General features: G+C 40.5%; 1 pseudogene; it reads left to right on the plus strand.

Annotated features, from left to right (window-relative positions):
* Positions 1–4,181: 4,181 nt before the first annotated feature.
* Positions 4,182–5,214, plus strand: LOC116557971 (annotated as a pseudogene).
* The last annotated feature ends 3,514 nt before the right edge of the window (positions 5,215–8,728 follow it).

Consider the following 8,728-nt stretch of genomic DNA (forward strand, 5'->3'; position numbering starts at 1 on the left):
TCCTATGTAGCTGTTGACATGCCATGCTTACAGGCACGTAGTATATTCTACGTCCTTGTACTTTGACCAAGATACCTGTGCTGGACGTGCTCATAGGCAGGTCCCAGCTGGCCATTGCTTTTACCTGTTTAGAAAAGTTTTAAGTTACTAGCCAATCAGGTTTTAGTTTAGATGGTGAGGTCTGGCTCCTGCCAACAGAGATTAGACACAGCAGTCAGGATGACTCCAAATACATAAAGGATAAATTTGTGTTTTCCTTTGTTCATTGCACTCTCGTGGCAACATGGCTAGTGAGGGTACCCTTCCTGCAGTCCAGGAAGTAAAAATTGCATTGCTGAAAGGCCTTTTGTCTCAGTGCTAATTTTTCTTTGTGGCATCGAGCCTCTATTTCCTTGCTTGTGGAATTTAATCCCTCCAACTCAGTCCTTTCTTTTTTTTTTCATGATTTGTTTGTTTGCTTGTTTTGAGACACAGTCTCTCTCTGTCACCCAGGCTGGAGTACAGTGGTACAAACTAGGCTCACTGCAACCTCTGCCTCCCAGGTTCAAGCAATTCTCCTGTCTTAGCCTCCCGAGTAGCTGGGACTATAGGCGTGTGCCACCATGTCTGGCTAATTTTTTGTATTTTTAGTAGAGATGGGGTTTTACTGTGTTGGCCAGGCTGGTCTCGAACTCCTGGCCTCAAGTGATCTGCCTGCCTCTGCCTCCCAAAGTGCTGGGATTACAGGCGTTAACCACTGTGTCTGGCCCAACTCATTCCTTTAATACTTTCCCCATGGTCCTAAACCTTCCCCTTAGTCTAGACCCCACACCGGGGCTGCTGTCAAAATGATAAGGGCAAGTGGTAAGGGTAACTGGGAGGAGACCACGGGGCTTCCAGGAAGAGCAGAAAAGACCCCAAAGAGCACTAAATAGTAATAATGACAAACCACGCAATAGGAATGCAGAATGAGGTCTCACTGAGGTATGTGTGGGGGTGGGGGGAGAGCTTTTGTTTGTTTTGTTTTTTGAGACAGGGCCTCACTGTCACCCAGGCTGGAGCTGGAGTGCAGTGGCACAATCACAGCTCACTGCAGCCTTGATCTCTGGGGCTCAAGCCAGCTTCCCACCTCAGCCTCCTGAGTAGCTGTGATTACAGGCATGCACTACCAGGCCCAGATACATTTGCACGTGTGTCTGTGTGCGTAGACACAAGATCTCGCTATGTTGTCCAGGCTGGTGGCCAGCCTTTGGTGGCTGCTCATGAATGGTCAGGAAATCAATCAGCTGCCTAAGTTAGATCCCTCACTCCTGGCTGCTCTGACTCTGCCCTTGGGTGGGTTGCTATGATGTACAATGTCCTCAGTAAAGAAAGAGCCTCCGGTTCCTGAGTTTTGTTAATGGGAAAAGAGATCAAAGAAGTTCCCTCAGAAGTTTCCAGTCACATGATGCAGAGATGGTGGAGATGCCATGGAAAAGAGAAACAAGTCCAGAAAGAAGCCAGAAGAAAGAAAAACAAAATTCCCATACATTCCCAATTTGCCAAGTCCTGGCTCTGCCTGGCACCTTCCTTCTCAGGTGCCTTGGCTCAGCCCTGCCAGGTTTCAGGGAGAAAACATCCCTGGGCCCCAGGGTCCATGTGGTCCAGGCTGGTCAACTATCAGTCAACTGCTCCCGCCTCTGCTCCGCGTCCTACTCAGACACCCCTCCCCAGCTTTCCCAGCCCCTGATCAGAATGCAGCATCACAGTGGGCTGTTTTTAATCCTTGCTAGATCTCTTTTATTTTTTTTCTCCTTTTCTGGGCTTCCTGGGCTGTAATTTTTCCCTCTGTGTCATCCATCACAGACACAACGTTGCTTGTGCAAATTAAAATGCACCTCAGAATAATAAAAAAGGGGCTTTCTCTTCCCCCTCCCTTTCCTTCCCAGCAGCAACTCCTCAACACAAAACATTTGTCTCTAGGCAAGAGCAGGAGCATTAATTAACCCTGTGTGTGCCATTGCCAGGCCCATATAGTCCCTGTAGCCACGTGCAGCCAGTGATCAGGACTGGGGGCCAGCTAGAGTAATGTATCTAGGGAATAAATTCCCCAGACTTTACTGCATGCTTATCATGGGCCTGGCACTGTTTAGTCCTCACTATAATCCTATGGGGCAGGGACTATTAGTATCTTCTTTTTTTAAATGCAGAAACTGGGTGGTTTAGTGACTTGCCCAGCTAGTGGATTTGCACACTGACTCCAAAATCCATACCCTACTTTTGCTACTCAGAGTGTGGTTCCATGGACGTAGCAGCAGATCTACTGAATCAGAATCTGCATTTTAACAAAATACCCAGATGATTCATGTGTACATGCATACATTCAAGTTTAAGATCTGCTCCCCATTCCCACAACCCTGATGTCCCCATCTTTACTTGCCAAGCAAGGCTCTTCTCTGAGGGTGCATCAGAAGCTACAGTGGGCTCAGCTCAAGCATCCCCTCCTCCACAAACCCAGGCCCCAAATAGACCTGACCAGGCCTTTTCACCTGGGCCTATTTCCATCATGGCAAATGTAAAGGTATTATGATTATTTACCTACGTGCTTGCTTCTCCATGCTGAGCTCCTTGAAGCTTGAGCTGTACTCTGTTTTGTCCTGTCTCTGCAGTGCCAGGACGGTACCTGGCACCTAACCAAAAGGCTGACCGTGAGCCTTTATGTTTCTGTGTGTTAATGCTCCTGAAAATACACACATACACACCCATATACACTCACACTTTTTTTCTAATTATAAAAGCTATGCAGTAGGTCTTCTGCTTCTGGGAAGATGGAATAGACTTCTTTTTTCTACTACTGCCACTAAGTGTAACTAGAAGGTCAGGAAAACAATCATAAGAAGAGGTAGAAGGCAGACAGGCTAGGGATGTCAGGGCCCAAGGAACAACATGGCGGTGAGTTTTCTGGGTTCTCGTTTTGTTTCATGTACCCTAAACTTGAAGCTTGAGAAGACAGCAACCTGGAAATACTTTTCAGTGAAGATTTTATAAACCCCAAACAAAAGCCTGCTATCTCTAGCAAAAGGATTGGGAAAGGGTGAACTTAGCAAGACAGAAAACTTTCATATTATAACTGCTGTACTCCAGCCAAATACTACAGGAAAAAAATTTGAGTTTATATTGCAACCACCAACATCAAAGGGCAAATGGTGAACCCAGATTTCCATCTTTGCTGGATTATAAGGAGGCATCCTAAACTCACCACTAGGGTGGTATCCAATAAGACCACATAGGGAGCCAGGACTTTCATTCTTACCAGTTAGTAATGAGTTGGCAATGAGGCCCCTCACCCTATATGTCACTGGAGGCCACATAGAGAGTAGTAAGAAGGTACTCTTACTCTTCCAGCCGGGGATACCTGCTACTATCCAGAGAGGTATCAGGGGAGGCCCAGTGGGAGCCAGAATTCCCAACCCTACTCAGAAGTAATGAGGAGTACTGCCTTGTACCCTCACCTGGCAGTAACAACAGAGTACTCCCTCTTCCCCTGCTAGAGGGATGTCAGAAAAGAGTAGAGAAGATTTAAATGAGAACCAGAGTATCCTAATATAATGCCCACAATATTCAGATTTTTTTAAAAAAGCTACTATATCAAGATCCTAGAAGATTTAAAACTGAATAGAAAAAGACAATCAAGGCCGGGCGTGGTGGCTCTCACCTGTAATCCTAGCACTTTGGGAGGCTGAGGTGGGTGGATCACCTGAGGTCAGGAGTTCAAGACCAGCCTGGCCATCATGATGAAACCCCATCTTTTTTTTTTTTTTTTTTTTTTTTGAGACGGAGTTTCACTCTTGTTACCCAGGCTGGAGTGCAATGGCGCGATCTCGGCTCACCGCAACCTCCGCCTCCTGGGTTCAGGCAATTCTCCTGCCTCAGCCTCCTGAGTAGCTGGGATGACAGGCACGCACCACCATGCCCAGCTAATGTTTTGTATTTTTAGTAGAGACGGGGTTTCACCGTGTTGACCAGGATGGTCTTGATCTCTCGACCTCGTGATCCACCCGCCTCGGCCTCCCAAAGTGCTGGGATTACAGGCTTGAGCCACCGCGCCCGGCCGAAACCCCATCTTAAAAAAAAAAAAAAAAAAAGAAAGAAAAAGACAATCAATAGATGCCAATACCAAGATGACAGAAGTTAGGACTAGCTGAAAAAGACTTTAAAGCAGTGGGCCGAGGCGGCGCTGCCACTGCCGTGGGGTACGCAATGCCTTGAACCTGGGAAGCCATGTGAAGCAACACTTTCTGGATTTTGAAAGACATCATTTCATCATGGGACAGCAAATTTTGGATCAGACACAGTTGGCTATTAGCAAGTTACCAGAAAAAGTAGCAAAACATGTCACAATGGTTCAAGAAAGTGGCTCCTTAACTTACGAAGAATTTCTTGGGAGAGTAGTTGAGCTTAATGATGTCACTGCTAAAGTGGCTTCTGGCCAGGAAAAGCATCTTCTCTTTGAGGTACAAGCTGGGTCTGATTCCTCTGCTTTTTGGAAAGTGGTTGTACGGGTGGTCTGTACCAAGATTAACAAAAGCAGTGGCATTGCGGAGGCCTCACGGATCATGAATTTGTACCAGTTTATTCAACTTTATAAAGATATCACAAGTCAAGCAGCACATTAGCACAAAGCTCCACCTCTGAAGAACCTGATGAAAGCTCATCCTCTGTAACGTCTTGTCAGGCTAGTTTTTGGATGGGAAGGATAAAGCAGCTGACCGATGAGGAGGAGTGTTGTATCTGTATGGACGAGCGAGCTGACCTCATCCTGCCTTGTGCTCACAGCTTTTGTCAGAAGTGTATTGATAAATGGTAAGTTACCTACTGCCTTCGTGGAATAGGCCAAGGACAATGGGACAGTGTACATGAATAAACTTTGAAAAGTGCAAAAATACTGTAGTTAAGTATGAGAGTAATTTTTATTCTTTAGTACTTTGAATTTTATGGCATGCCTTCTACTGGTTAAAAATATTTTTATTTTTACACCTAGCATTTATTATATGTGGGGGTGTGGCTTAGTTTTTGACACTTTTCTTTTGCTGTATGAAAATTTGTACCTGACTTGAGTCTAAAATCAAACATTTCCCTTTTCCTCCTTTTTTCTCCTCATTTCACCATTTATTCTGTATGTGTGTTTAGAAGGAATAAATCCATGAATACTCGACCTAATCAGCTAGTCAAATTCATTATTTTACAACATAAGATGTGAGCATCTGGGATAATTTTAAAAATGCATAAAATAAATTACATGTATTTAATGTATAATTTTTAAAAATATATATCTACACCTATAAAAACTATCATCACAATCAAGGTAGTGAACATCTCCATAACCCCTAAAAGTTATGCCCCATTGTAAAGCCTTCTTCCTACCTCTTTTCCCTAGTCCCCAGGCAACCAGTAATCTCCTTTCAATCTCTATAAAATAATCTGGATTTTCTAAAATTTTTATAAATGGAATCATAATATGTGCTTTTTTTGTCTGGCTTCTTTCATTCAATACAATTATCTTGAGATTTGTCCATGTTGTAGTATGTATCAATAGTTCATGCCTTTTTATTGCTGAGTAATGTCTGTTAAGTGGCTACCATAGCTTGTTTATCCATTCACCTATTGAGGGAAATTAGATTGTTTTCCATTTTTAGCTATTACAAAATAAAGCTACTAGATACATTCATGGACAAGTCATTTTTATGGATGTATTTTGTTTTTTTGCTTGGGTGAATACCTAGAAGTGGAATGGCTACATCATATGGTAGGTGTGTGTTTAACTTTTTTAAAAAACTGCCAGCTATTTTCCAAAGCAGTTGTGCCATTTTGCATTCCCACTAGCAGCATGTGAGTGTTTCAGTTGCTTTACGTCCTTGGCCAGTATTTGGTATGGTTTAATTTCAGACATTTTAATAGGTGTGTAGTAATATCTCATTGTTATTTTTTTTCTTTTTTTTAAAAAGAGAATTTAAAAATTTACTGCTTTTTATTACACAAATTTACAATTGGTAAAACAATTTACTACTAAAATTCAGATTGTTTTTCTCTCACTGTAATGCAGAAGAATATTACTCAGAACACCTGCCTCATGCACCATTTCATGCATCTTTCATTTCAATGGCTTTACTCTTTCATGTAAAAGTTCATGAATGATGCCTACCTAAAAGGAATCTCTCATATCTCTGATGCAACAATTCATCACATGCTTTCATATAAATAAGAAAGTTGAATGAGTATGAAGTAATTTTAGAGTTGGATTTGCTTTTCAAAAACTCTGATTTTTTTCTCATTGTTGTTTTAATTTGCATTTCCCTGTGAACTGAAGATGTTGAGCACCTTTTCATCTGCCAGTTTACCATCTGTGTGTCTTCCTTGGCGAAGAGTACATCCAAATCTTTGCCCATTTCTTTATTGGATTTTTCCCCATATTATTGCGTTTTGAAAGTTCTTCGTATCCTGGACATATGTCCTTTATTAGATATGTGGTTTGCAAATATTTTCTCCCACTCTGTGGCTTGTCTTTTCATTCTCTGAAGAATGTCTTTCAAGGAGTAGAAGATGTTAATTTTGTTGTCCAATTTACCAGTCTGTGATTTATAGATAGTGATTTTAGTGTCATATCTTTTCTTAGATTTCTTTTCCTAACCAAAGATCACAAAGGTTTTTTTTCTGTCTTCCAAAGTTTTATAATTTTTTAGTTTTACAATCTATTTTTAGTTAATTTTTTATATGGTATGCGTTATGGAATCAAATTTCTTTTTTTTATTAATTTCTTTATTTTTTGCATATAGCTGTCCAGTTGCTTCAGCACAATTTGCTGAAAGACTATTTTTACTAAATTGCCTCTGCACCTTTGTTGAAAATGTGGGCCTATTTCTGGACTGTTCTGTTTTGTTGACCTGTTTCTCTAATTTACACCAATACCATACTACCTTGATTAGTGTAGCTTTATAATAAGTCTTAAAATCAGGATGTGTTAATTTTTCTACTTTGTTCTTTTGCAAAGTTGTTTTGCCTGTTTTAGATCTTTTGCATTCCAATATGAATTTTAGAATCAGCTTATCGATTTCTGCCAAAAAAGCTAATTTTGATTGGGATTGCATTGAATAAATACATCAATTTAGGGAGAGTGAATTTCTTACTAGTGAGTCTTTCTATCCACATACACAGTATATTTCTCCATTTATTTAGGTCTTTAATTTCTCTCGCCAATTTTTGTAGTTTTCAGTGTTGCATATCTTTGATATTTATCCCCAAGTATTTTATATTTTTATGATGCTTTAAAGGGTATTTAAAATTTTCAATTTATGATTGATACTAGTGTATGGAAATACAATAGACTTTTGTATATCAACCTGTACCCTGCACCCTTATTAAACTCATGTATCAGGAAAAAAAAAAGACTTTAAAGCAGCCATCATAAAAATGCTTCAACAAGCAAAAGACACACTTGAAACAAATAACAAAATTAGGAAACATCAGCTAAGAAATAGAAAATATCACTAAAGTAGTAGAAGACATAAAGAAGAACGAAGTGGAAATGTTAGAACTGAAAAGTACAATAACAATAACAACAACAAAATCCTCAGTGGATGGGCTTAATAGCAGAAAGAAGAGGTCAGAAGAAAGAATTAGTAAACATGAAAATAGAACAGCAGAAATAATCATCACCCAATTTGAGCAACAGAGAATAAAAAGACTTTAAGAAAATAAAGAGTTGGCTGGGTGTGGTGACTTATGTCTGTAATCCCAGCACTTTTGGAGGCCAAGGTGGGTGGATCATGAGGTCAGGAGATCAAGACCATCCTGGCTAATGCAGTGAAACCCCATCTCTACTAAAAATACAAAAACTTAGCCAGGCATGATGGCACATGCCTGTAGTCCCAGCCACTCAGGAGGCTGAGTCGGGAGAATCACTTGAACCCAGGAGGTGGGGGTCGAAGTGAGACGAGATAGTGCCGCTGCACTCCAGCCTGGGTGACAGAGAGAGACTCCATCTAAAATTAAAAAAAAAAAAAAAAAAAAAAAAAATAGAGTCTCAGGGACCTTGGGTCTATAACAAAAGAGCTAACATTTGTATCATCAGAATTCTAGAAGGAGAAAAGAAGGAGGGCAAGGCTAAAAAAGTACTTGAAAAAAATCATGGCTGGAAATTTCACAAATTTGGCAAAAGTCATAAACTTGCAGATTCAAAAAGTTGAGCAAACCTTAGAGAGAATCAACCTAAAGAAATCTCTATCAATATGCAACATAGTCAAACTTCTGAAAACTAAAGACAGATAAAAAATTATTGAAAACAATAAGAGATAAATGATACCATATCTGAGGGGGAAAACAATTTACATCACAGCAGACTTCTCATCAGAAACCAGTGGCACAACAGTTTTAAAGTGCTCAGAGAAAAGAACCATCAATCAAGAATCTGATACCCCACAACAAGAACAACAAAAAACCCTTCCGGAATGAAGGGGGGAAATGAAATCTAGACTTTCTAAGATGGAAGGAAACTAAGATAATTTCTTGCCATCAGGTCTATCCTAAAAGAATGACTAAAGGAAATCGTCCGAATAGAAAGAAGACAATAAAAGCAGGAACTCTGAAACATCAGGTAGAAAAAACACAGTGAGCAAAATTATGAGCAAATACAATAGATGGTCCTTCTCCTCTTGGATTTTTCTAAATTATGAAGCAAAAATTATAACCCTGTCTAAATGGAGGTCTAAATGTG

Source organism: Sapajus apella, unplaced genomic scaffold (genome assembly GCF_009761245.1).
Source record: "Sapajus apella isolate SASKATOON/1434 unplaced genomic scaffold, GSC_monkey_1.0 scaffold20, whole genome shotgun sequence".
NCBI classification, from domain to species: Eukaryota; Metazoa; Chordata; class Mammalia; order Primates; family Cebidae; genus Sapajus; species Sapajus apella.